The sequence below is a fragment of the Equus przewalskii genome, chromosome 29 (genome assembly GCF_037783145.1).
Source record: "Equus przewalskii isolate Varuska chromosome 29, EquPr2, whole genome shotgun sequence".
Classification (NCBI taxonomy): domain Eukaryota; kingdom Metazoa; phylum Chordata; class Mammalia; order Perissodactyla; family Equidae; genus Equus; species Equus przewalskii.
The window spans coordinates 7,566,584-7,593,999 of record NC_091859.1 but is presented as its reverse complement, the minus strand read 5'-3'; the positions used below and the strand labels follow the sequence as shown (position 1 = coordinate 7,593,999).

At 39.8% G+C, this 27,416-nt stretch overlaps 1 protein-coding gene and 1 long non-coding RNA gene across 11 annotated transcripts in view; one reads left to right on the top strand and one right to left on the bottom strand.

Moving 5' to 3' along the window:
• Positions 1–27,416, bottom strand: part of SYT1 (synaptotagmin 1) — a 518,535-nt gene that overhangs the window by 11,151 nt on the left and 479,968 nt on the right. The gene's annotated exons all lie outside the window — the stretch shown is intronic.
• On the top strand, positions 835–26,417 carry LOC139080362 (uncharacterized). The gene is made up of 3 exons (XR_011534818.1): positions 835–1,021; positions 20,066–20,200; positions 24,005–26,417. It is a non-coding gene; the product is annotated as an uncharacterized lncRNA (long non-coding RNA).

Here is a 27,416-nt window from a genome sequence, read left to right as displayed (position 1 = left end):
GCACATTTGAGCATCTTTCAGCCACCCGAAGTCTTAGATTGCTTCTCCATTTTCTCTAGTCTTCTCCATTTTCATCCATTCCATGATTGGCTTGATTTTCTAAGTGTCCTCTGGTCCTTTCATTGCACCGATGTCTTGTCCTCAATTCTCACCCCTTTGTAGATGGCCCTAATCTCTTGATTAGCTCATTAGTAACTTCTTCTGGCATCTAGACTTTGTTTCTGTCTCCCTAACTATGGCTGAGTCTTCTAAACAGAAATATACCCACCTAACTATGAGTCACAGCCATACTTTAAGGACGCATGGATTTTTTTAATAGTAAGGATCACATCTCCTGCAAAGTAGGACTCTGTGTGATGAAATTTGTTATGTTTCAGGGGCTGTTCCATGAAGCAAATCTTTGTCAATTTTGACTTTCTTGGTGGTTTAAAAGTCCTGCTTATTGCATGATAGTACATAATTTAATGGAAATGATAAAATAGGCTGTAATGAGGCTCACTAATGTTGCTATTGCTTTTCCTCAGTACAACTGCTGGACACCATGTGTAACATCCAAATATCCATTAAGTTTTTGTAAACCTATAAATGGTGTGGGGAAATAGGTAAGCTACGAAATTTGGCTACTGTCCTCAGGGACTCCACATCTCTATGACTGCATCGCTTCATCTGGTCCCCAAAAGAAGCACTCACGGAACTCTTCATCATCTAAATACTAACAACCCTCCTTCAACACCATTTAGATAATCTCTGTTGCCATTGAAACAAGTGCAAGACTCAGGACACTCTGCTTCTTTCATTTGTTTCATTTATCTTAAAGAAACGATAGGCCTTTTTGTTTTTCTAACTTTGGTAGAAAGAAAGGTCTCTTTTTTGATGTCTCTCTAGCCTCTAATGGTGTATGACTATAACTTCACTTCTGGAAAATGATGGACTGGGATCAGAAAGAAGGGTCTTCATTCCCAATCATAAACTGCAGGTGTGATGAGTGCAGACCCATCGCCTCGTTTTGGATGATTTTCAGGTCTGTCGTTTGGTTTTGTTATCACCGTGGCACTGCTACCTTTTGCTCACCATTTGTCAGGCTTTCTTTTTATCTGAAATCAGCTTCACTGGACTTTATCTCCTTTCTGTCGAAATAGCTGTTAATGACTTGGAGGTTTTTTAGGACACTGTAATGAAATCACCGTCTAACTTTTACATGTTGACAAGGCTTTCTAATATACAAAGTTGAGGTTTTTGTTTCCAACATTCACAATTGTGGTAGGCAGAATAATAGCTCCCCCAAAAGATGTCCACACCCTATTCCTTGGCACCTGTGAATATCTTCCCTTATATGGCAAAAGGGACTTTGCAGGCGTGATTAAGGTGAAGGATCTTGAGATGAGAAGATTATCCTAGACTATCCAAGGGGGCCTGAGCTACTCACAGGAGTCCTTACAAACAGAGACTCTTTCCTGGCTGTGGTCAGAAAGAGATGTGACGAGAGAAGAAGGGCCAGAGACACAGACAGACATCATACAACAGCTGTATTGCTGTCTTTGAAGATGGAGGCGGGGGCCACAAGCCAAGGAATGCAGTTGGCCTTTAGAAGGTGGAAAAGGCCAAGGAAATGGATTCTCACCTGGAGCCTCCAGGAAGGAACGCAGCCCTGCTGACACCTTGATTTTAGCCCAGTGAGACCTATGTCAGACTTTTAACCTACAAAACTATAACATAAGAAATAGCTGCTATTTTAAAAACTAAGTTTGTGGTAGTTTATCATGGAAACAATAGAAAACTAATGCAAAAAACTGAATTTGAAGAGAGGATTCTATTGTTTATCTAGCCAGGTTTGAGGATGACAGTCAAATGTAAATAGATCTAGAAAATGATCTTTTGGAAAAAATTGATATTCTTTCCAACTTCTAAAAATGATTACTCTGTTCTTCAAAGCAAAAACCTTCAAAAAGTTTGTCTTTTTAATTTAAAAAATTTAACATAGAGCACACAATCAGAATATAATAGTTACATACAGATTTTCAGGGTCCATGGTAAAATTAGTGAACATGGATAAAATGTTAGTTGAGAATAATTTTTAAAGTGAGATCCATTACAAGGTTTAGTATAATAATATTCCTTTATATTTGTAGAGTAATTTACAGGTTGTATATATTTACAAAAATTATGTCATCTCCTTTAATCCTTACAACAACCCCAGTGAGGATACTGGGGCTCAGAAAGGCTGATTGTTTTTCAAGAACTCAAACCAGGGTCTTGTGACTCTGAACCTGCTGCTCTTTGTGATATGTTGGAGAAACAATTTAGTAAAGTGTTTACAAGTGCAGACTCCGGAGCCAGACTAACTTCAATCTTGGCTGTGCTACTAGCTGAGTGGTCTTGGACAAGTTATTTAACATTTTGTGCCATAGTTCTGTCAACTTAAAGTACCGAGAATGATAATACTTAGCTCACAGGATTGTGAAGATTAAACTGAGTTACTATATAGAAAGTGCCTCAAAGTGTGCCCACCATTAGCAAATGGGAAAAAATCTTTCCATTTGCTGCAGAAGTCAGCAAAGCTGTCCCAAGGCCAGATTTATTTCTGGAAAGAAGCATACCCACTCTAAGAAACTGGTTCATGAATGGAGAATTTAATCATGCATGAGAAAAAAAGAGAAAGAGTTTCTTTTATCACTGCCTGTGTGAGGTGGTCTTGAGGTGTGAGATGGGAAACGAATTCAACATCCTGTACAGTTTTCTTCTACTCCTGAAGTCAACAGATCAAATTACTCAGAGCTGAAAAGTTAAACTCAAGAGTTCTAAGTGGAATCTTATTACGGAGGCTCTGGGATAGTGTGTGTCAAAATTATGATTTATTGAGCTTTCTTTCCAGATACTGAGGCCAACAAATGTTGATACACTTGGGCATATTATGTAGAAGTATCTGCTTTGCTTAGACTGCTTAAAATGAGGAAGCAGAGAAAAGGAAGCCCTAGCTTTGAGATTTGTTGTTGTTGGGGAGCGATAATATCTACAGCTCCTCTCTTTTTCTGCCAATTCTTTCCTACTGTGAGAAACTCTTATAGTCTGGTTTCTTCCTTCTGGTTTCCACCTAGGCGTAGAACTCCTCCTTTCCTTTCTTCACTCTTTCCGACCAGAGTGAGGGATAGGAAATCATCGTGTTAAGGCTACAGCGATATGATTTGCTAAGTCATCCATTGTACCTTACCACCAAGGCAGTGGAGACTGGGAAGCACTGCCTGTGCCACATGAAAGGAGTGCAGAGGGTCCCAGAATGGTGACCAGATGAATGCTTTGGTCTCACTGGTCATTTTCAGGGATCAGGATATAGACCTCATTTGACTGTTTTTGTGATGCCTTGATTACCCCCAGCTAATGAGCAACTCTGAAGGCAGAAGGGCAGTTCCACAGCTCTGCCAGCTGGGCACCCACTTCTGAATATAACTTATGGGGTGGACAACCTGTGGTCTGGTGCCATTATTTTTTGTCCATTTTGTCACTATTTGGGCATTAATTTTGACTGGACGATCTCTCACATATATCTTTCACATTAATTGGTCGGAGTTTCCTTTCTGAAGGGATTTCTTCCAATGACCAGGCTGATCTGGCCCTGATGCTCCAGTACTTAGCTCGAGGTAGAGTGAGCTATCACCCACACATAGTCCTTCAGGCATTGCATCCCATCCCACTCACCTCCATCCAAAATACCCTGGACACACTGAATCCGTCATTCTCTTTTTGTCACGGAGGAAGAACGGTGAGGGCACATATGTGCCCTGATTTTCAAGTTGTTCCAGTTACCCTTCTTCTCTACCATCTGCCATGCTGTACAAAGGCTTGGTTGATTTGATGACTTTGCCCATGGGAGGGATGGAAATGGGGAGATTGGGTATGGCAATCAAAAGAAACCCCAGAAGTTCTCTCTCTTCCAGATAATTCTCAGTACCACCTTAGCTGGCATTGTCATGGCAGTCGTTAGGGACTAAATGTTTGTGTCCTCCCAAAATCTATATGCTGAAATCCTAACTGCACTGTGATGGTATTAGGAGGTGGGGTCTTTGGGAGGTGATTAGGTCGCGAGGTGGAGCCTTATAAGAAGAGACGTGAGAGAGATGATCTTTCTGTCTGCCGTGTGAGCATATAATGAGAAGACAGTCGTAAGCCAAGAAGAGAGCCTTCACCAAGAACCTGACTATGCTGGCGCCATGATCTTGGACTGTCAGCCTCCAGCACTGTGAGAAGTCAGTGTTGTTTAAGCCGCCCAGCCTCTGGAGTTCTGTTACAGCAGCCTGAGCAGCCTGAGCAGCACTGTTCCCACTAAACTCTCCCTAGTCCCCTCTCTTTTCTCCTTTCCCTTCAGCTGCCCCAAGACTCTCAACAATATGCTTTATGAGTTTAATTGCATTTGATATTATTTTAACACACATTTAGTAGGATTTTTCTCTACACTAATTTCCTCAGACATCCTACAGTGCAACCTTATGCTTTCAATATTGTTGCTAGCTCAGTTAAGCCAAGTGTCCGGCCAGAGTCTGGCGCTGGAATACCAACACTGGTACCACAGACACAGTTTCTACATGTACAGATAATCCCAAAAAAGGATACAGAGTAACCTTGGAGGATGACTTTGGACCTAAGTACAAAATTCAGCAAGTGATTTTCCTTCGGTTATAGGGACACGATGGGCAAGCTTTGCAGAAACGTAAGTGCATCTCATATGCTGTACCATAAGGTCATAACCACCTCAGCTCTTCTCTTATCCTTAGGACACAAACCTACGGAGCTCATCACCTCCCCTTTAAGCCTGTTCTTTTGCCATGATTTGAGGCACGTGGACCAAAAAGTTAGAAAATGTGGGCCATCTCTGATTCCTTCTTCTCTACCTCCCATGAACAGTTAGCCACCACATCCTGCCAATTTACCCTCAAATTCAAACTTTTCTTCCTATAATTGTTAAAACTATATTTGATCACACCATCCCCCTCATTAAAAACCTTTAGTGGCTGTCAACTAAAAAACCCCAAACTCTGCTGTGGCATTCACAGCCCCATCCTGACTCATTCGTCTCATTTCCACGAACCCTGTGCTCTACTCCTGGCTCATACTCACCATTGCTCTCAGAGAATTTCAAATGCTGTGTCTTTGAACTGGCTGTCCTTCAGCCTGACATGCCCTTTCTTTCTTTTCCTATCTTAAGTTTGGTTTAAAAGTGACATGTTCCCTGAAGATTTTACTGATGATTTTCTCAGTCAGAACATTCAGACAAACTTTGCTCCGCTCTGCAGCATTTTCTTTTTGCTCTATTGCAAAGTACATATCTCTTTCTTTTCTGGTATTGGAGGACTTCTGTGGTAATCTAATAGCATAAAAACAATATTCCAACGGGAAAATGTGTTTTGAATTCAGAACTGCCAGCTTCAAGATGAACTTTGAGAAGGCTCTCCACGTGTAACACGGGCGCTTCTTGCATTACTATCCCATACTCTCATATCCCCCTTTTTCCCTTAGGCATTCCAATGTCAAATTATGCTAACTTCATAGAAATATAATTGCAAAACAGCTGGCTGTAAGCAATGATCCTTTTGTGTGAGAAACAAAGGAGCCACTAAAGGCTTTTTGTATTTACACCGAGAACTAGAAAGCAGCAGTTCAAAGCCGAATAATGCAAGATGCCTGCAGTTTTCATTTTGACAATTTTGCATAATTATACTGTCTTCTTTCTTAACCACCACAGTGACCGTGGGCCCTTGTAACCATGGCCTTTCCATTTCAACCAAAGACTTATCTTGATAAGAAATTGCCTCATTTCAGCTGTTTTGTTCAATCCCTTCTGAGCTAGTACCCAGCTTCTGGGTAACTTAGGTATTAGTCGTTTCATCCTTTTTTCTTTGGATAATGTTCTCTAAATTTCAACTTGTAATGTGGGGTGAGGAAAGTAATACTTTTATCAATTAGGGTTCTGAATTTCAAGTGACTGAAAACTCATTTCAAAATGATGTAAATTGTAAAGGTAACTTATTGGCTTATATGATGGAAAAGTCCAGAAGTAGGGCTGTGTGGCTAAGATTGTTAATTGTCCCCTAAAGCCCATCTTCCCTTTCTTTTTAGACAATAGAACTTCTGAAGTTTTACCTGGGAACCAGGTCACCCAGCTGGAACTATTTCTCCCAGACTCTTTTGCAACTCAGTATGGCCAAATGACTAACTCCTGGCTATTGGATGTGAATAGAAATGATGTATGTAACCTCTATAGCATGTCTTTAAAACAGTGATTCTCATGGATGGCTGTTTTGCCCTACAGACACTTGGCAATGTCTAGACACATTTCTGATTGTTCTAACTTGGAGGGAGGGTGCTACGGGCATTGAGCGAGTCAAGGCCAGAGATTCTGCTAAGTATCCGACAATGTATAGGACAGCCCCTCTACAGTAAAGAACTATCAGGCCCCAGAGGTCAATAGAGCTGAGATTGATAAACCCTGCCTTAAAATAAGCTTCATGCCCTTCACTCTAGGGGGACAGGACAACAAGATAGGAAGATTCTGGGTCCCTAAATGACCTCACAGCCCAAAGCTGCCCACCAATCTTGCCCACACCCATCTATGGATATTTCAAACAGAATGTCTATCTTTTTGAGCCTCTCTAGTTTGGAGTCCCTTTGTTACAGCAGTTCAGTCTGTTCCTTGTTTAATATAGTTTCAACAATATCTCCAAGGTCCCAGATTTGCTTGTGTCTCTACCCCGTTTTTTATGGAGTCCTCTTCAAATTCCACATGGTGGCCTCCCCAAGACGTCCTAAGCTTTCCTCTTAAGGATGTAAATGACTACACCAGCTACAAGTCTCAGATCATCACACTACACCATCCAAAGGAAAAGAGTCTACATCAGAATTCCCAGGAAAAATTCCAAGTTCATTCTGATTGGACAAACATAGATGAGAGGTCTACTTTATGTTAATCCCTGTGGTGAAGAGGATGGGATTCCCTACGTTGGCTTAGTCCTGGGTCATATGTCTATCCCCAGAGCAATCAGGAGGGCCAGGGGTCCTACCTTTGGGATTGGAGGTAGGATCAACTGCATTCTAAGCACAAGGCCAAGAGTAGAAGAATATGGTCGTTTCTCAAACAGGAATTAGAAGACTCTTACCAAAGGAGAGGGATCAGAACTTGGGAGGAAACTAAGCAATGTTTGTAGAGTTTCTCAACTGAGGGACGCTAGGATCCCATTTCTGTCTAAACTTGGAAGTGTCATACACATATTTGCAGAGAGATAGTTTCTTCCCTCTTGAAATCAACTTCCTAGGAATGAGCCATCAAGCTCTCGTATAAAGTGGGCCAGCAGTAGCAGAGAGCACTGAGTTAAAAAGGGCGGGTTTAGGATTCAGAGTTCCTTTGCCAGCTGCAGCTTTTTTTGTGTGCACTTACTGAGTAAGCCTATTTCATCAGTAAGCCAATCATTTACCAGTATACAAATAATTAAATAGTAATAGGGCTCACAGAGCAAACAATTTTCATTTCCATCACTGGCACTTACAACACATTTCCTTGAGGGGGTCTTTATAAATAATTTACAAGTACTTAGAGAAGACTACATTGAAGGGCTTATGTGTCTTTCTAGTTTAAAATGCTCCCTATAATGATGTAGTAAGGAGGCAGAATTAAAAATATATTCTGGGAAAATTTTCTATGTGAGCACACAATTTAAAAATGAATTTACATTAGTTAAGTGCAGTGTTTGCTAGAAGAAAACAACATTACGTAAATGACTGCCACAGAGAAAACCAACCTCATTTTAATGAGACAGATTATAAAATAGCAAAGGCTAATTTAGTTCATTAATGGTGGCAGAGTGCTCTGAAGAGACAAAAGCATAAATGTTATTATTGTATTTATGTTATTAAATGCTATTCTTATGAATTAAACGGAAAGTATTTTTCGTTGTGGTGGAGAAAGCCACTGAATTCCAGCAATCATTTCTAACATTGCCAGATGGGCTGTGCGTGGCTGCCAGCCTCCTGATTAAGTGTGGGAATGCGTGTACAAAAACTGAACAAGAGGGCACAGCAGAGGAAGCTCTTACGGATGCTGCGTGTCGGTGAGCACGTCACAGGGCAGTGGGAGGGTTTGAGCTCCACGCTTAGGAGAGGAAGGAGTTCATGTATTTGCAAAATTTGAATCTTCTCTGCTCCATTTTCAAGGTGAAGTTCTTCATTTATAATGTAACCATCTTTTTCTGTGCTTTTGAAAATCCTTCAGGAAGGGCCCACACACGGGAGTAGGAGCGGTGGTACTTATGTTTGATTCTTTCTGGATGACTACAAAGTTGGGGGAATGAGCGAGTATAAACTGTTTGTACAAACTGATTAACAAAAACAAAAACAGAACAGTCCAAGGATTCAGTAAGGCAATAAAACTGCAGAAGGCAAATTTGACTTGACTCCTTTTTCCTGGAGGTTTGGGCTTCGACTCTTATTGAGGCCAGATGAAAGGTCACTGGGAAGATGCTGCTTTTTCTACAATAATATTAGACATTTCAACTTGGTGCAACAACATTGGTGACAGTGGTACTTGGTAACATGGCTAGGATTTTAAAGCATGTGTAAGATGACAAATGGATGCCACTCCATATCCGCATAGAGATAGTTTCCAGGCCAGTCAACATGAGTACGAAGTGAAAGCAACGAGAGAACCGAGGGCTCTGACACAGAACGTGACTAAACACAGTTAGGGCTCTTCAGTGGGCTAACCTTAGACTCATCCAGTTCTTGGAATGGTTTGGCCAGACTCAGTTTTACTCTCATTAACTCCCTTTTCCTTGTATGTGCTTGCTTGAAAATGCCTATGTGTCTTCTAAACATTCTGCCGTCTAAGCATTAGAAAGTTTATGGACCGAGACTGTCTTAGGATAACTGAGGGAGAGATTTGGAAATGTTTCCAGATGGAGTGGAGGAATGTCTCTCCATGTCCTCATTTTGAGGTGTTTCGAGAACTTGTCAAGGGGCTGGGTAGATGTCTTAGGGAGTGAGGGAATGGCCCTAAGCTTGCTTGGCTGGAAATGTCTCAGTGCTTCTTTCTCTGCTTGAAAGAGAAAATCCATTAATGTTCTCAGGAAGGCTTCTTTCCCCTTGCTGTCCCCCCTCCTGCTGTCACCTTTAAGTGACATTGTTGAGCTTGCAGACCTACAAGAGGATGAACGATGCAGCTGTCATTTCCCCTTTAGAAGAAGGGAGAATGATTTTAAGATTCATAATACTGTTGGTAACTCAAACTGCCCACCTTTGGTTTGAGATTTTACAGTATGAATAATGCATGTCCGTTTGAAAAAAATGCAACAACTTTGAACACTAGTTGGCTTGTTATTAAGTTTCTTTATTTGGATGTTGATTTCTCTTATCCTTCCAGAGAGATATTTCATTTTGGTTCATTGATGGCCAAATATGGTTCTCTCTTATAAAGCTGTGACACTGTTTGGAATCAGCGGGTGCTCTGCACGTCAAGAAGATAAGTAGCTTTGAGGGAGACGCCGACTTCTACCTTGGTAATCTGGTTTTCTTATAATATTGTAAGGAGAAGATAAAAATGAACTATAGCTTCAATATTATACTGCATATAGGAAAATGACATGGACTAATACAATTCTGTGGTGATTTTACTGCTTTTTATGAAGCAAATTTGTGATTAAAGTCAATCACCACAGATCAGTATTTCAAATCTCAGGTAAAGCTCACAATAATGTTATTATATACACTGATTAATTTGGAATTGACATCACCTAAGATACTTCATCCCTAAATCTGGGAGAAGTGAGAACTGGGGTGTTAGAGGTAGTCAAATTTTTTATATAGAAAATCTGGTTTCTATGAAGCGATTTAGTTCTTTGCAAGATTCCAGAGCCACATGCTAATGGCCGCAGAGATGGGGGTACAAATGCCAGGGCTGGTCTTATTTTTCCCACATTTTCCATTTTCTTGAATCACAGACATTCTACAGGCTGACATCTTTCACCTTGATGACTTTTGGTCTAAGATAAGTGGTTATTCCATTTTTTCTTGATATTATTTCTCAGTTCTGTGGTTCAGAATTCATTCATTCATTCACTCTGTCATGCAGTTGCTCATTTACTGGATGCCTGGTATGTGTCAGGTATTTGTCTTCCAGTCAGTGTCCTGTTAAATTCTGTCTTCCTTTGCTTGACATAGAGCCCGGGACATGGGAGGGATCCCGGGAATATTTGCTAAATGGCTGAGTCAATCAGTGAAGTATAGATATCTATTGAGCGACTCTCAGGGAAGAGAGAGAAGGGACACAGAGAGCTATAGAACCCAGCTTGTTCTTCAAAGAGGCTGCAATTCAGTTGGGAAGAGAAGACATAAATTCCTGAAAAGTTAAGTTTAAATCAACCCACATATTTTTGTAGCAGGAAAGATAGCATAGGACAGTGTACATTTTCTTGCTAAGTGATTTGCACAGCAATGACTGTGAGAGGAATTCGGATCAGACAGACACCCATCATTCAGTTGGAAATGCTTCGTTTGAATTCAAGGATCTACATTTAGGGAGTCTAAGCAAGTGTCACAGAGAGAACTAACCTTTTGTTAATTCTAAAAATCATCAGCTCTCATGTCTTCTCCCTCCACCTGCACATATAGATGTACAATTTCATGAACTATAAATGCAGTGATATTTGGATAGTGTTTATGCATATTAGAGAGGGAAAGAGGTCACTGGGTGGATTGTCTTTATTTGAACTTGCTTTTTCCTTTGGCCTTTTCCAGTCTTCCTGTGCATAATAGAATTTCATGGTTACCCTAATGTGATCTCATAAATAGGTGATCCATACATCTTAAGATGGTTCAAACAAATGGGATTTTGTGTGATATGCAGAATTTTATAAAACTGCCTGTAACATTTGCAGGGCACAGGTTAAGACTACGAATGCAAGTCCGTATACCGTTATGTCTAAATTGTTAAAAGTTATAAATTAAAACACAAATTGTTAAAATATGCATTTTCTATTATTTTATCTTGACAAACACACATTAAGTTGAGAACTCTCAGACTCCTTAGTGTTCTGCAATGGAAACTGGCAGTGTGGGTGAGTCTGCTCCTAGCCTTGTCCTGTCCCCCTTTTCTTCTCAATCTCAGCTTCAACAGGCACTGTAAGAAGTTTCACACACACATGCGGCTGCCTCAGGCTGCAAGTACAAACTTCATTCACCAGCTCAAAAGCTGCTCCTTAGCCACCTCTCAGACACAGGGTACGCACCTGCCTTCAGGTGGTCATGCTTGGGGAAGAAACCTTCAAAGACCTTGTGAATCAACTCGGGATTATTTTAACAGGGAACCTTGGGTCTCAGGTACCCAGAGCCTGGTCTAGAATGGAGAGATAGGTGCAATCCAGACAAGTATGTTCTGTTGGTCTGTGGACTCTTCGTTCGCTGGAAGCACAGGTAGAGGAGGACCAGGGTGGGGCCCTCTCAACTCTAGGTTCTGAGGTAGGTCCCTTCTTGCCCACATCTAAGGGCTGTACTGCATATTCTTTCCAATTTTAAAAAAGCTGTTCGCAGGCACTGACCATTTACTCTCTACAGTTTATCTCACTTATTCTTCATGATCACCCTGAGAGGGAGGTGTTCTCACTTCCATTTACAGCTGAGGAACCTGAGCCTGAGTGACCCGTCCATGATCACACAGCTAATATTAGTGATCACAGAAGTTCCGTGACTTTGAACATTCATCCTAATTCAACAGTCATAAACTTTATCAATTTTAGACTAAATATATTGTATGAGGAGAGATGATTAAAACATGATGTAACTCCTTATATTGTTTTCAATGCAGTACTTATACTGTTACTTAAATGTTCACATTTCTTAACTAGACTACTAGAGCCTGAATGAGCTGGCTCACACTTACCTCTCCAGTTTCATCTCTCAGGATATTCTCCCGTGCTGCCTCTGCCCCAGCACCTTAAATACTATGTTCCATCCCTCCTTGGGGCCTGCTGCCTGGATGCCTCCTCTTCATGCTCCTGTCCCACACCTCTTTAATTAAGCTCAGCTCTGACATCACTTCTTCATGGAAGCTCTTTGACGCTCCATTTTAAAGCAGCTTCTCCTTTTATAATCCTCGTAAAGGAGAGCTATCATCCACCAAAAGGGTGGTAAATGGACTTGGTGAAAACAGCTGATTTACCCAGCAACTCCTTTCCTGAGCTTCTTAGCGGAAATACTCTAACAGGTGCTGCTCCAGGCTGAATAGAATTTGACAAAAATTCCCAGCGGGGATAATTGCAGTAAGTTAATATAATGGTTAGCATTGGATCTCTGGCAGTTAAGGACATGAGTTTTCTTAGAGCAGAGAGGACAAAGCCATGGAGTCTTTTCGGAGAAAAGCTATTCCACATCACTCTTCAGAAGACTGAGCTATTTGTAAAGCAAGTTTATCTAGCAAAAGGCTATGAAATATGTTTTTTTCCTTGAATAACTGCTGTGGTATGGATGAGGTTAGAACATTCTGTTCTCATTCTTCCCAGCTTAGCTTAGGGGTGGGAAGGTTTGCTTGTGCTGAATGCTAAGCACTGTCACCGCGAGGAGTGAAGATTAGACACAGAGGAAATATTCTAAGGCAGGCTCATTATTTGCCTTGAAAAGCCATCCAAGAGAACGCAGAGTAAATTAATGTAGTGGAATTGTTGGGCAGAGTCAGAGGTCTGATTTTGAATCTTGTTGGAAATATGCTGGGTGATTAGGATTCCAAGTCTAGTTTCAAAAGGGTTAACTTTTAGCAGGCAGGGCTGGATGTGAACATACTTCAGACAACTCACAACTTGTTACTTAATCTGAAGGCCATTTTAAAGGGACAGTTAGAAATATCTTTATTGAATAAATGAGTAAGAGGGCAGACATTATGTTCTAAGAGAAGCTACCATTTATGGGCTCTGAATTAAATTGAAAAGCTCTCTGCTTTTTTAAATGCCTCTTTTAGAAATGAGTCAAAGCCCACATGGCAATAAGCAATATTAATGCTTTTTAGAAAAAAACCATTCCTATACAACTCTGTTAGATAGAGAGAAGTCAACATTTCACATGATCAACTGGGACATGTTGTGCTAGACTCTTTGCAGTTAAAATTTAGCTGAGAAATTTGTAATTAAAATATCAGTGTATTTCCCTCTCAAAAATATTGAAAGAGAGAGAGTTATATTCATTCAAATGAAAGAAAATTTTCTTACAACGGCATTTTCAACACGGCAGTCAGACCAGTCTAAAGAGTTTAGTGAGGTAACTAATATGAATTTGATATTTGCTCTCAGTTCAGAGCAGTCTGATTTCAGGCATAAGGATAGGTCTATGGGACAGAAATTGAAAATGGAGCCAAAATGAGTTAACTGACCTCGACTCAAGATGCTCTGTGAAAAACATCCACTGTATATGGTTTTAAAAAAGGAAATTCCTACATAATCTTGCTGGAAGGCCATTGTGAGTCTGAACCGATGAAAACTGAGTTGGAAAGCATGACTGAAGAGGTCTTGAAAGTTCTTGGAGTCAGGTTTACTAAACATTCATTCTATGTCCAGCATTTTGCTAGACAATATGAAAAGATGGTAGAAAATGTGGACACCCTGCCATTGCCTTGGAGGAAGTTACAATGGGTGAGAGATGGGAGTAGAAAAAGGAGTGTACCTGAAAACAGAAGAACAAATAGAAAAATGATCTAAAATATGAACTTGTCGGATTAGAAGGAGGAAATTAGGTCTGTTTGTCCTATTTTGGGGAGTACTTGGCTTATGTTTTTTTTTCCTGCTTCTTTGATAATAATAAAGGTTTAATTTTTATGACTGGAATTTTTACAGGTGCATATTAAAGTAGTACCAAACATTTCTCGGAAAAAAACCAAAAGCAGCAGCTGAAGCATCAGTCTTTTCTATAAGGAACAGGACAATGATTAATGAAAAACATTTAAACTTAAAAAGCCAGATCTGCATACAATCACAAACACAAGTTTCACAGGAAAATGAGAAACCAAAATAGGTTATAGACTTTGTGGCATAATTCTAAGGAAATCAAAATGGCTATCAGGTAGACACGGTTTATTTAGGAACTATTAATGTCCAATCAATTGACTTGTAAAAATCAATCCTCATCAAGCAACTGTCAACCAAACTCCAGAACTCCTAGAAAATCCTCAAAAAACAGAGGCTGAGAAAGAAAAAGAAACTGTGCAAACGGAAGCTATGTTCACGCTGCTGAGAAATCAATACAACAATGGCCATGCATTTCAAATTGCAGGAAGAGGACAGATGGCTATATGCTTATACCTGCTGTTGTTTGCACTGCTTTCTGTACTCTTGGAGTGCTTAAGGACAAACCCTTTCACAAAAATCTTTGCAAATCCTAATGATGAACAAATCTACACACACACAGGCACACCCACACGTGCACGTGTGCACACACACACACATAATACAGCTATGGCATTTGTTTGTAAAGGCACTTTCAGGGAAAGAGCATCATTCATTTGTAAGGCTCTCTCTATGGTTATTTGTTTTCTGGCAAAGCAGAAATTCCTCTAAATAGGTCATCATAATACGGATAATCATCTCCACGGTAACCAGCTTTCAAGGCAACTGGCTGAGGATTACATTTCTGGATGGGGAAATTACATGAGAGGCACAGTAGTGACACGAGAAGATGCTGTCTAGTGCCATTCAAATTCACTTATAAGTACAGCATTTATCAAATATTCTCTTCATAATTTGAATTAAGTATGATTTATTTGGGAGACATTTGTAGGTAATGCTCTTACTGTGTGCAATAAAAGACACAACTGCTTGGTTATTTCTTTTAATGTTTGGGTTCAGCAAATAGATCTTGGTGCTCGGGGTTTCTAACGCTAAGCAGAGAGCATCTCTTGGTAGAGGTCTAGGAGTAGGTGTTTATTCTCGTCTCTGTCTCTGCCTGCCACTATCTGTACACCTGTTTGTTATATTCAGGTGAGAGATCGGATTCTTATGGGATTGTGCAAGAACAATCTTGAGCATAAGGTATCATGAAGTTGAAGAACTCTTCTGACAAATGTGTTTCCTAGAAATGAAGGAATCCATTTTTTAGTGTCCAGGGATAAGATAACCAACTTCTTAAAAGTACTCTGAAGTTTGTATCCTTGAAATGTTTTTTAGCCAAGAAAAGCTGGCATGCAACCAACCAAACCACTTCAGCTGTATGTTTTTTCATCTGTGTCTTAAAGCACTTGAATAATTCCAAGGAAGGATCTATTTCATGTCAATCTTATACCTGTAGACCATAGGTAGGATGTTTGATTATAGTTAAAAGAACTCGTTGAGGCCTCCAGGCTGAAGGTGATGGAGTGAAAACCACAGAATCTTCCCCTCTCTCGCACACACAACTAAAAAAGTGAATGCGAACAATAAGAAACACTAGCTCCCTCTTCCCCAACAGTAAACCAGCCACCAAATAAGGCAAAGAGCACGACTTACTAATATGGATGCCAAAACAAAACAAAACGTGCACACACGCATGCAAAATCCTGGCCAAAAAAGAAAAAGACTGTGGAGTGACACAGTGCAGCTCCCTGCCCCTGTGAAGCTTTATTGGTGAACTGATGAATCTTAAAACTTCACTATTGCCCTCCAATCTAGAGGGAATTGCACTTAATGACTACACTTATTTTTCTCCCTCTTTTGCCTGAGCCCATTTACTAGGCAGAAATGGGCTGCTTCTTTCTGATACCACATTGTATCAGTAAAGATACCACAGTGGATAAAAACTCATGAGAGAGGGGATTTTTGTCTTATTTGTTCACACAGCTATATTCCCAGTGCCTTGATTAGAATAGTGCCTAGCAGAGAATAGATACTCAATAAGTTTTGTTGAATGATTAGAAAAAAAATCCCAGAGTGTTCCCCTCAGGGTGGATATGAGTCCTGATTGAAGGGAGGGGTTAAAGCTTAGTTCAAAACACCTCTCAAATCCCAGAGGACAGAGCAGAGCCCAGGAGTTCTAATTTCACACTGAAGTCACACAGCTTCCACAGAGCTTTCCCCTACTCTCTCTGTCCCCTCCAACAATCCACATTAAAGTAGGTGGTATTCAATACCAAGTTCTCAAACTGTAGCTCAGAGGGTAAACTAGTTAGAGTCAATGGAAATGGAGTCAAGGAGAAGTCATCTCTAGCAGACCAGAACAAAGAGAAGATCTGGATGGAGCTATTCGAGGATGAACAAGATGGAGGGAGAAAAACAGTGACAAATATCCAAACATGCCACAGCAACACTCCCAAATAAAAACAAACAAAACCAAGTGACCCTTAAAAAAAAGGAACGTAGCATGCAAAAGAATGATAAAACCCCCACTCTTACAGAAAAAATAATCCAAAGGACAAAACAAAATTCCTTAGAAGTACTTTGTACTATGAATCAAGTTAATGAGAACATTAACTCAGGAAAATATGAGCTCAAGAATGAGATGATAGAACAAGAAGGTCACAGAATTAAGGAGGTTGAGGACAAAAACAACTTATAGAACAATGAAATAAAAGTGACATAGCAAAGAACAAATAAACATGGCTGCAAATAAAACTACTGAGCTAGAAGAAAGGCTTGTAAATACAAGAACAAAGGAATTAGAAGACAATAGATTGGAGTTCCAAAGCACTTAACATAGCAAAATTGATATCCCTTCCAAGAAACGGAACAGGAAAAGTATTCACAAACACTATACAAGGAAATTTCACAAAGACAAAGAATAACCTCATCTACAGATTGAAAGAGTATACCATGTTTTAGGAAATATTGGTAACAGAATGCTCAACACTACAGACATACCCGTGATTGGATAATTGAAATTCAAGAATACAGACATTCCTCAGGCATTGAAGCAGAAAAAAACAAGTCACAGACAAGGAAGCAAAAATTAGGCTGGCCTCAAATATCTCCACAATAACATTCAACACAAGAGCAATGAGTATACCAACCAACATGTCAAAACAGGCATTCTATTAGTCAGGGATGACATATAATTGAGTCTCGTGAATTTCTGGTCTTAACGATCATGGATGATGGTGTAGCCAGCCTTAGAATATCTATACTAGCATTTTCCAAAGTGTGTCTTTGAACTCTAAACCTGTCAAGTGTTCTATGAAAAAGGGAACTATGGTCAAGCCACTTAGAAACACAGAATCTCTAAAATTCTTGCCTTAGAGATTTATAATACACATCAGCATATAAATGTCTCTAAGACCTTTTGCATTAGAGAAATCTAGTTTTCTTTTTAAAAACATTCTTTAACCCAACACTTTCATTGAAATGAATTTTACTCCCCAGAACACCTATTAACATCTTGCTGAAAGACTGACAGATTCCATCTGGAGAAAGTTCAATCTACGATAATGGAGGGGGAAAAGATTTAATAACTCAAAACAGTAATCAATCCAAAAGCGAATCAAATTTATTTGTTTACTTTGCCCCTCAAGGACAGCAATAAAATTTTATTATTCATTCATTCATTTTAAAGTACTGACATCTTAAAATCCAGTTTCAGGAAGGAAAATGTACTCCTCGCAGAGTGGTGGTTGTAGGACCACTTTGAAAGTACTAACAATAAACTCCTACTTGATGCAGCCATTTTAAATCTTTAAGCGCAGCTCAATTTCACATCTGCTTTGTTGAAAGGAATGCATGTTTGAAGGCTGCATTCCCACCACGGAACTCTGGACATGGCAGGACTTCAGCTCAGTACAAGATGAGAGAAATTTGAGGAGGATATTGAAACTTAACACTGTTTTTCTTCCTTAGAGAAGCAGGAACAATGTAACTAAGAAGGCAAAGGAGTAAATATCTTCTATTCCAGAAGAAAAACAAAACCACCACTGCTTTGCAATACCTTTCCCTACTTCTCAGTATTTCTCCAATTTACATCTGCAGTTTCTGACAGGGCGATGGCTTCTAATCAGGTTACACAGCTCTGCTTCAGAAAGGTGGAAGACTTTGCTGTCTGCTCACATCTTCTCTTATGCTACTTTGAACTAGAAAAAGTATTTTAATTCAAGGTTGACTTGTCTCTATTTGCTTCCCATCCTGTCAGAAGACAGAAATGTGCCAAGAATGTGGAGTGAAAAGTGGGAGGGAGCCGTTAGCTTTCAGATAGTGTTATATTTGTCTGCCCTTGTAAGGTACCGCCAGGGAGCTGCTTGAAGTAAGAGAGTGGGTTGAGGGGTAACTGACTTAGAGGAGGTCAAAGGATTTCAAGGAGTAAAGAAGGAAGGGACCCATAAAGTGGAATGCACCTTAAGGAGCAGTAATCACCAGGATATGCTGCCCTCTGCAGGATTTTTAGGGAAAAATACACCAGTTAAAATTACTAAACATTTAAAGTTAACAAGATCAGCGTTGACAAGGATGCCAGCAGTAGGAACATTCCTATTCTTCTGGTTGGGGTGTTATTTTGTAAAATCTAGAAAAGCTGAAGGCATGCATTCCCTACCTCCCAGCAATCTCACTCCTAGGTAAGTATCCTAGAGGTATTCTACATTTGTATCCAGAGACATGTATAGGAGCGCTCCTTGTTGCACTGTTTGTGACAGCAAGAAATTGGAATCAACCCAAATTTCCACCAACAGAAAAATGTAAACATCCACTGGGGTCTATTCCTACCTTGGGATGCCATACAGCAATTAAAACTAACAAGCTTACATTAATCAACACGGAAACATCTCAGGAATATAACATGGAGAGACATGTTACATGAGGATACCTAATGTGATACTGTTTACATAAAGTTTGAAAACACATAAAATAGAGTATAATACCATTTACATAACTGAAAACAAGCAAAAACAAAACTGTGTGTGTATATAACAAAAACATGCACAGGACTGATGAATATAAAACATGAACATAAGCCTGAGAATTACAAACATCTAGTTTAAGACAACAGTTACTTCTGAGAAAAGGGATAGGAAGCGGACATAGGGCATTTTGATTATATATATTATGGTTTATTTCTTTTGCGTACTGGGTACATGAGTATTCATTATGTTATACTTATTATTATAAGGCCTGAACGATTTCATTTAAAAAAATTGAGGAGTTCTGATTCAGATGCATCTGAAATTTATGAAGTTCCTGCCATGTATTGAGCAGGTGCCCTTTCGCTTTGGCAGTGTGATAGCCAATCCTGGAGGAGTCTTTTCTTGTAAGTGTAACCGAATCCCATTATCCTGACACTTCTGCACTGTACCTTCTGCAATGTGACCCCACCTGACCTCCTGCCGAGAGCTCACCACTGTGACTGATGGATTCGTGGACAGCGGGTGCAGGTGGAAGGGGAATGAAAGCAAGGTAGATTATTAAGACTAAGAAGAAAGGGAATTAAGTTGATTTAGGATTTTCTTTTCCAAATGAATTCAGCTTCCTTCTTTCTATGGCTCACATTCTCTCTCAACTTACCAATTTCTTAAGGGAAACTGTGGGACGGGAGATGTGGGTGCGAATAAAGAAATTCTCCGTTATAGACTCATTAGAGCATGCTGCATGAGGAAAAAGGTAAATGTCCTGAATTGGTTTCTTTCGGCCTATAATGGGTAAGACTCAGAGGCAGTCAGTTGGGTGCTTAAACTGAGGCTAGACATTCACTTTTGAGGCACCTATAGGGGACTTCAAGCATCCAATGAGGTGATACCCTCCATCAGTAGTCAACTTTGGTTTCACATTATGATCACCTGGAGAGTTTTAAAAACTACCGACTCTTGCACCCATCCCCACCCCGCCCCCCACGCCGAGACTCTGTATTGGTTGGTCTCTGATGGGGTCCCAGGTTTTTCATATTTTATAAATATCACTTTCCAGAGGATTTTAATGTACCTTGAGAACCACTGTGCTGCAATTGTTATCTTTGCAGCCCTGATACACCACTGACTGACTTTCAGGGCCATTGGTTACCATGATTGGGATGGTTCCTGCTGGCCTCTCCTGTCATGTTTGTGACAGAATGGAAGAAACCCTGGGCAGATGTTGTTTGTTTCCACTAATTCTCTCTTTTCTCACAGCTGCAAACATCTTGATGTGCCACTTCTTGCCTAGATGCTCTGCTGGAGATGGTTCACTGGGCCGTGGCTTCCCTTCGGGTCTTTTGTGCAAGGCCAAGTGTTTGGAGACAGGCCGGGCTGTGCTTCGCAGCAGAGGTAAGGGAGTTGGGGGGTGGTGGTGAAGTCACCCACAAGGACACAAAGATAATCAATTTGTTGTCCTGTCTAGCAGATCTGGGCTCTTCAAACTCTTAGCTTGCCTCCAGACTTCCATACTGGTTAACAGAATAGAAATCAGACAGTTCTAGGCCTCGCCTTCCCCACTCCACTGGAGATAATAGTAGTAACACAAAAAAAAATCCAACATGAATTTGAGAGCTAAGAATTTAGTTTAACTGTCCAGTCCAGCAAAGACATCTTTAACAAGTTCTTGTCAGATGGTCACTGACATACCACTTTAAAAAGCTTTGCTAATTTCTGTTCAAAATACTTTTATGAAATGTCTATAAATTTGGGTCCCCACATTAGTGTTGGGAATACAAGGAAGTAGCAGTCACTACTGGACCCCTTAGATGATCCACAAGTGGTTAGAGGGGCAGAGATGTCACCAAGTTATGAGAACAGAGTGTGAGACATTTAAGAGGACATTCTTTAGGCAAGTTATAAAATTGGGGAAGAGGAAGCTTTGTGTAGAGCAGCTTTGTACGGGAAGAGTTTTCACTGAGGGAGGGATGACAGATAATGTTTTAGAGTCTTGCTGTCAATGTGTGTTTTGAGCAGCCTCAGCATTACCTGGGAACTCGCTAGAAGTACAGAACCTCAGGCCCCAGCCTAGACCTACAGAAGCAGAATCTTCAGTTTAACAAGATCCCCAGGAGATTCAAATGGACGTGAAGTCCTGAGAAGTACCATTTTAGAGGCTGAATTAGGAATTCCTCAGATTCATGGCCAGAGGATGACCGATTAAGTAGAGTAACAATACTCACAAAAGGTTCCATGTACAAAATGGTGTAGTATTACATGGCTTGAGCATAGGGTAAATGAGGAACAAGTGATGCCATTTGGAGAGGCAGGTCTGGGCCCTGTCAGGAAGGGGCTTCTGGAGCATTCTAAGGAATCTGGATTTCATCATAAAGTCAGTGAGAAGCTAATTAAAGCCAATTAAAGATTTTAAACAGGAGACTGGCATAGCGAGATTTTTGCTTTAGGAAGATGCCATTGGCGGTAGTGTGGAGGATGGAAGGAAGGTCAGGGGCCCTGGCTTTGGGAGGCTGTTTCCATCACTGGAGAAGAGGTGAGGACAAGCCCAGACCAGCCCCGGGAAAGGAGACAGAGGTGGAGATGGGGCATTATTCAGGAGGTCCGAGCAGCGGGACTTATTACCACATGACTGTTCACGTTTCCTTGAAAATCCTTTAGAAATACATTGTGTGTCAAATTAAATAAAAGTAAAATTTAAGAAAGCATGTTACCAGGAAAACACTGGTACTCACGACAAACTGTAGAAGCAGGAAAGACTGAATGAAAATGTTCCTCTTTCCATTGTCTTAGTGCTGCTTCAAATTGTACTAAACAGACACTTTTGCTGACTGACAATTGATACATGTTTTACGATGCAGATTGAGTTAAAAATATCATAATTGCTATTGTATAATAGCGTAGGAAATTTGAAGACCAGAAAAAATACGTACACACACACACACACACATATGTGTACATATTAGGATTATTGTTGTATTTTTGCCATTTATGACAACAAGGAGTTTCAAACATGGTTTTCTTACTGACCAACAAAGGAGCTGTTCTTTGTATTTCATTGAAGGTGTAATCATTTTCTAGAGCATATCGTACCTTTTCTACCTCCTTTCTTCATCAATAGCACATGTATAATAGAATTTATTAATCCTCATTTTTTATTTAAGAGTAGACATAAATTTCCAATAGTTTGCTGTTTGAAATATTAACATGGCTGATTATTTTTTACTCATTCTTGCAGCAAAAACAAATTGGATTCAGTCTTTTTCCTTCCATTTTTAGATTTTAATCAATAACATAAATTATGTATGAGAAAGCTTAGTATATTATTAACTGCATTTTAAAAGATACTTGACAAAACCTGAAATTGAATTACCAATGCTGTCATTTCTTTATCTTTGAAAATATAGCGATCATCTGATATTTTACCACAAAAGCATGAATATAAACTCAAAACTCTATTTAGAAGAGGATTGATATATCTAAACATCAAAACGGTAATGGGGATGAAGCTGTATATTTCTGAGAAGCGTCTGAACATGTGATGAAAGCAGCAAAGGAGATGAACTTTTGTCTTTGCCATTAGGTCTTGCTGCTCCTCAGGGCCTTTCAGGCAAATCTCTACTGTACCTTTTCTTTCATGAGACCAAAGTGGTCACGTGACTGTCATGCAGCTCCTTATTCAATTTCCTGAAATTGTCTCTCTGCCTGGTTTCTTTCTGCCGCCTGCCTGATGACAACAGCAGCTCAGACTTGGCCTTCATGGCTCCTTTTCTCTTTAAATAGTTTGCTTTTGCAATAGAATTTTCTCTGGGTTCGGAATGGAAGCTCTCTAATAGTAATTTGTACTCCAGAAAGTTAAAACAAAAATCATTCTCAATGTAGATGGGGTGATGCCACTCTAGAGTTTAGCTGCGCTGCTAACGCAAACTGCTTTGAGGCATCCCCAGCTCAGGGAAAGCTGAACTCGCATGCCTGGCTGGGAGGCTAGGTGCAGATGGATTGGTTGGCAGAACAAATTCTGTGGCAGCATAGCTTGGCACTTTCTAAGAGGAAATCTTAAAAAATAAAGATGCTGCCTCCTATTGACTGTAAACTGGAACAATGTCTTGGGAGAGCAATTTGGCAACATCTATTCACATTTGAAATGCACATTACCTCCACTCAGCAATTCTACTTGGAAGAATTTATGCTATAGATTCCCTTGCCTAAATATACCAAGATCTATGTACAAAGAGATTCAAAATAGTATTGTTTATAGAGGCAAAAGCCCTAGATAAACCTATATATCTACTACTGGGGAACAATTAAAAAATTATAGTCCATTCACACAATGCAATGTTGGGCAACTACTTATATGTTCTTATGCAAAGATGCCAAAGTGGTAAAGCCAAGGAATTGCTTGGTGGGGCTTAGTTTTTCCTACTTCCCAGCATCCTCCTTTCCTTGATATAGACAATTGATGTTCTATGTTATATAAAATATATTACAACAGAGCTTCAAGACCCTCTTTCCAACTAGATTCCCCTTGTTGAGTTCCTCCCATATCAACATTATAGTTATCACTACAGCATGGCTACATTAAAAAAGTAAAATTGTATGATAGTATTTGTACATAACACAGAATCTCTGCCCATACATGCATGGAAATATTTCTGGAAGTCTACACCTGGATCAGTTTAGCAGTGGTTACCTCTGGATGGAAGAGTTGGGTATGGGGGTGGAGAGACTTTATACTTCTGGTCTGTTTTTACTGGTTTGTTGAGAACACGGATTACTTTCATAATTAAAAAATGAATTTTAAACAAACAATTCTACATAAACAAGTAAATAAAGTAGAGAGTATATAAAGGCATTGAAAAGGGGCAATTGTCCAAGTCCTTTGGGGCCAGACACCCTAACAACACCCTTCCAAAAATATAGGTCCCATGTGTGCTGTGGTGGTCTATTTTGCCGATCGCTGTGGCCCTACTGCAGAAATGGATCCGTGGAGTTCTCCTGTTCCTTAATTCTTCAGGGCCCTGAAAGCTGTGCCTTAAGTCTGGTGGGGGTAGGAAACATCACCTCCTCTGAGAAGCCTTTGATGATTCTTGTAGCCCTCTTGGGTTCTGCCTTCTTTTTAGTCCTATTATAAAAAACTCATTGCTTTAGAGTTTGTGCCCATCTGCCCTTTTTTAATATTGACTGTATTCCTTTTATTTCCAGGCAATGGATGGCAGGAAGAAGTCTTCAGCTCAATTACAGCTGTTCCCACCAGAGTGTTCTCTTTGTTACCCTGCAAATCTGCTGATAAAGAATGAGGGTTTTACTTGTCTGCCAAGATTGCAGGCACAGGCTTCTTTGTGCAGTAATGGGGAGAAGATCATGCAGAATGAGCCAAATTGCATATAATGGGACATTCCTGGACAGGAACTGCAACTCTCCCAGGAGATTCTTGCTTTCAGACAAAGTCCCAACTTCTTGGCATGAAGTATGAGGATCTATATGCATCCTCACCCCGCCAACACACACACTCAGAATCCTCATCTGCTGCCACTTCCTGGTACACGCCCATACTCCAACTTCACCAAATTACTTGTCTTCCTGGAATGCACAATGCATTCTTATACCGCAATAATAATTTGTACCAACTGGTTCAGTGGCATCCGGAATGCAATTAACCCATATCCATTTTCTCCTTCCTTTGCATTTTGACTTAATGATGCTTGACTCTAGATAGCTTCTCCCATAAAGGGAGAAAAAAAGACTCCAGCAAGACAGTTATGAGAAGGGCAAACCCCGATGGTATCTTACAATCCTATGGGTTTGTTGTGTACGGTGTTATTGTCCACTAAATTTTCATTGAGATGTGCTCCATGGGAGTCACTGTACAAGGCCCAGCCTAAATTGTAAACACAAATGCATATTTGCCTTCCCTATATACGAAAAGACTTGTTAGGCTTACAGAGAAAAAGAGATAGTTGTGGCTCAGTGTTTAATTTTTGTTTTTTCTGGTAGAGGATGAAATTTATTTTTATTCCTCCTATTTTTGGTCGCATCTTAGTATTTAAGCATACAGTTATTGAAGTTTTGTCCTTATGGTCTAATTGAGAATTATCCTATACTGTTCAAACTATGCCTTATATTAACTCTTGATTTACAAATTGGCTTTTGGGCACAAAGAAATAATTAAAAAGTTGCAGAGAATAAACTACTCCAGAGGAATTTATATAACACACAAGTAAGAAAATGTATCAATCCCATTCACAGATAGCATATGCCTAAGGTATTTGAAGTTCTCTACTTAGCAATCATCAGGAAATGACAAAAACAGAAGTTGGACTGGCATGTTGTGATCTGGCTACTTACTGTACATCTCCTGGGCTTCAGATACGGTGAAATGTGACACATCATCAGATAGTTAAAAGCACAAAGTTGTTTTCAGTTCAGTTACAAATTTAGATGGGAAGATATCCTATTTGGTATGAAAGTAGTTGAGCAGATAGATCTTGTGGTTCACTGACTACCCGAATTAAATTTAAGCCCCTCTGAATATTTTGACTTGCCACTCTGCTTGACAAGGGCTTGACAGTCAACTCAAGGGAACAAGGGGCTGAGAGGAAGCCCATAAATCACAGACAAAGCATTGCTCTTCAAGCTCAGCAAAACGTGAGTCAAGATTGGGGTGGCTTCTTTCTTAAACAATGGAGGAACAAATTGGGGTGCCTTCCTTGAAATGGTCAAGTGGCATCTTCATTGAGTGCCCCTTGAAATGAAAGAATAACCTCTCCTTTTATGTGGCCGTTTATGAGTCAGCATGGGTGACATCTATTTTTTTTCATTAAAATTTTTTTTTTTATTGTGGTCTAAATAGTTTATAACATGGTGAAATTTCAGTTGTACACATGCATGACATCTTAACAGCCAGGAACTTGCTCCTTTCGGCCTGAAGTTAATATTTCCAAATTTGAGACCATGACCCTCTTTGTCTCCTGTTACATCTTTTCACAATAATAAAGAAGATTAAATATAATTATATCTTTTCACAATAATAAAGAAGTTTAAATATAAGGTGAGGGGAAATGTTCAACTTCAATAGTAATCAAAGAAATATAAATAAAAATGAGACCTACATTTTCTTCTATCAAATTGGCAAAGGCTTAAAAAAATTATATAATGCTCATTGTTGGTCAAAGGGTGCAGTCACGTACTCAGAGGGGAGGATAACAATCTAAAGTGTTAACAGTCTTTCTGGAGAGGACTTTGGCATACAAAGCCTTAAGATGTGCATGTTCTTTGATCAGAAGACCTACCTTCTCCGGAAGCTAATTGAGGATTTGAGCAAATGTTTAGTGACAAAGATATTATTGTAGTGTGGTTTATAGTACAGAAAAACTTGAAATGACTAAAGTGTTCAACAATGGGACATTGGTTAAATAAATTCTGGAATGATCGTATCATGGGATGATCTATAGCCATTTAAAACAATGTTTAAAATATTGATGCAGAAAGATGTTCACAATATTATGTTGTTAAAAAAGCAGGTTAAAAATTAGTATGCTTTGTATATTCCAATTTTGTTAAGGAAAGTATCCAGATACACGTGTGCATAAAAATAGACCTGGAACTATGTACCACAAAATCAACCTCACTGATTTCTGGGAGGTGAATTTTAAGGTTGTTTATGAATTTCTTTCTAATTGTCTGCATTTTCAAATTTTTTATAATTTATTTATATCTACATTAGTGAGACAAACAAAGCTACTTCTAATTTAACTAAATAAATATGAATATGCATGTGGAAGCTAAGAGCAATGACAGCAGGTCAAGGAGCCTGTGAGTCTGACTGTGATGGAGACTGGGTGTTGCCTACACCTCGACCCAATTCGCATCTTCCTTTAGTTTTAGCACCCCAGTTTTTAGCTGCTCACACTGCCACCCAGAATCAAAGACCACATTTCCCAGTTTCCTTTGTAGGTAAGGTGGTTAAAACTAGCTTCTGACCATTGAGATGGAAGTAGAAGTACTGTGGGGACTTTAGAAACTTTCACTAAAGGGCCTCTATTCACCCTTCTTTTTCCCCTTTTTCCTTCTCACGTGGATGTATTGACTGGCGCCCTGTCTGCTGCACAGGTCCACGACATGGAAGCCACATGCGGAGGGCAGCAGAAGAGAAAGATAGCAGTCTAGGCTCCTTGTAATAGATGGAGACTCCATGTCAGCTTTGGATTGCTTCCCCTCACATTATTTCATATTCTAGAAACATCAATTTCTACTTCATTTAAACCACTGATATTTTGGGTGTTTCCGTTATTTGCAGCCACTCTTGGGCCTAACTAATATACTGACTAATTGTGTTTGCAGTTGTTGCTAACTGATCACAACCCTTTACCGAAAGAGTTTTTAGAATTAGCTGTCCAGAAAAAGAAAATATTTGGCTCATCATAAAAACCATACTTTCATACGTATCTATACCAGTATGTTGAATTTCTTGGATTTCTAGAAGACTCTCTCGTTAGTGATTTTTTTTTTGGATGCAGCAGAGAAGCCTATATTGACTTGACCTCAAATGTTGATATGGCCAATTTGGGGGCAATATCGGCCAAGTGTGACTCTTAATTATATAAAAGTTAAACAT